The sequence below is a fragment of the Aethalodelphis obliquidens genome, unplaced genomic scaffold, assembly GCF_003676395.1.
Source record: "Aethalodelphis obliquidens isolate GAN/ISIS:26980383/991018 unplaced genomic scaffold, ASM367639v1 scaffold64, whole genome shotgun sequence".
In the NCBI taxonomy this organism is placed as follows: Eukaryota; Metazoa; Chordata; class Mammalia; order Artiodactyla; family Delphinidae; genus Aethalodelphis; species Aethalodelphis obliquidens.
Window position 1 is genome coordinate 10276029 of NW_020838008.1, and position 1756 is coordinate 10277784.

General features: G+C 43.7%; 1 pseudogene; it reads right to left on the minus strand.

Moving 5' to 3' along the window:
- Positions 1-395: 395 nt before the first annotated feature.
- Positions 396-1025, minus strand: LOC113610636 (RNA/RNP complex-1-interacting phosphatase pseudogene; annotated as a pseudogene).
- Between the last annotated feature and the right edge of the window lie 731 nt (positions 1026-1756).

A 1756-nucleotide genomic window follows, 5' to 3' on the forward strand; every position in this document is an offset into this window, starting at 1 on the left:
GTTTCCCACAGAAACCAAAAAATCTACATGAATCTCTTTTCTCCTGTGCCCTTTCACCTTATCTGCTCCCAATTCTCCATGAATGTCCTCTTCTTTCTCTAATTATTCTCTTCTTCATTTTGCTTGGTCTTGCACACAAGCATGCAAGACAGAGAATCCTAGAGGTCCAAGATTCTAGAGTGGCTGCTTGCAAGGGCGAGGAGATTACAGTAACTGCCACACTGTATATACTTCTGTGCAAAGAAAAAGGGACAGTATTCAGAATGTCTCTCACATATAAAAGAGCTGGATGGCAGGATACCTGTGTGGCCCAAGGAACTAGAGGTAGCAAAGTATGGGCAAAAGAATTGCAACCAAAGGCTGGAAGAGGAAAGGTTTGCAACCAGCTCTGTCTCCTAGCTCTCTGGTATTTGCTTCCAATGGGCAGAGTCTATTTTGTGAAGCATCAAGCACTGAAAAGAAGACTCCTGCTGCTGGAAGTTGACAGGAAGTAACATCCATGAGGGTAAGAATGCAAGATCAAGGCTTGTCCTGCAGATGAGGTAGCCAGTCCTGTTTAAACCGTGGGTACAGTAGACACCAATAAGTCTGTCATTACCTTTATTTTCTTTCAAAAACCCATTAACAGCACATTGGAATTTAAAAATAGTGTCATCACCTGGCATCTGATGCCCAATTGTACAAATTCTTAAATAAGGAATAGTTTCTGGTAAGTCCTCTGGCTTATAATTGGGGCAAGTATATGTTAAGTCAATAATCAGCCCAAGTTCTTCATTCTGTTCCTGGATTTTGTTTAAAAAGATCCAAGGGGGAAAACATTCTTCTGGAGCAAGATTCTTTTCAAAACTCTTTTTTAAAGGAACTTTGAAAGCAATGAAACGAGTCCCAGGCATCCGCTGTCCAACTGGGAGATAGTCTTTCCACCTTTCCAGGATGTGCTTTCCACCCTTCCTCTTAGCCGACGAACATCCAGAAAATCCGTGACCCTGACCACAGCGCTCGCGGGCATGATGCCACTGGCTCATGTGACCCCCAAGATGCCGCCCACCCAATGCCAAGAGTGCCAAAGTCACCAACCCAGCGCCCCTGGTGCCAGAACAAGGCCCCGAACCACAGGCGCCTAGGCACAAGCCCACGCAGCTCGCGGACCTCCTTCTACTGCCTCTTTTCATTCTTTATTCTGTTCCACAGCCGTGAATTCCACCATTCTGTCTTCCAGGTCACTTATCCATTCTTCTGACTCAGTTATTCTGCTATTGGTTCCTTCTAGTGTAGTTTTCATTTCAGTTATTGTATTGTTCATCTCTGTTTGCTTGTTCTTTAATTCTTCTAGGTGTTTGTTCTTTAATTCTTCTAGGTCTTTGTTAAACATTTCTTGCATCTTCTCAATCTTTGCCTCCATTCTTTTTCCAAGGTCCTGGATCATCTTCACTATCATTATTCTGAATTCTTTTTCTTGAAGGTTGCCTACCTCCACTTTATTTAGTTGTTTTTCTGGAGTTTTATCTTGTTCCTTCATCTGGTACATAGTCCTCTGTCTTTTCATTTTGTTATCTTTCTGTGAATGTGGTTTTCGTTCCACAGGCTGCAGGACTGTAGTTCTTCTTGCTTCTGCTGTCTGTCCTCTGGTGGATGAGGCTATCTAAGAGGCTTGTGCCAGCTTCCTGATGGAAGGGACTGGTGGTGGGTAGAGCTGGGTGTTGCTTTTGTGGGCAGAGCTCAGTAAAACTTTAATCCACTTGTCAACTGATGGATG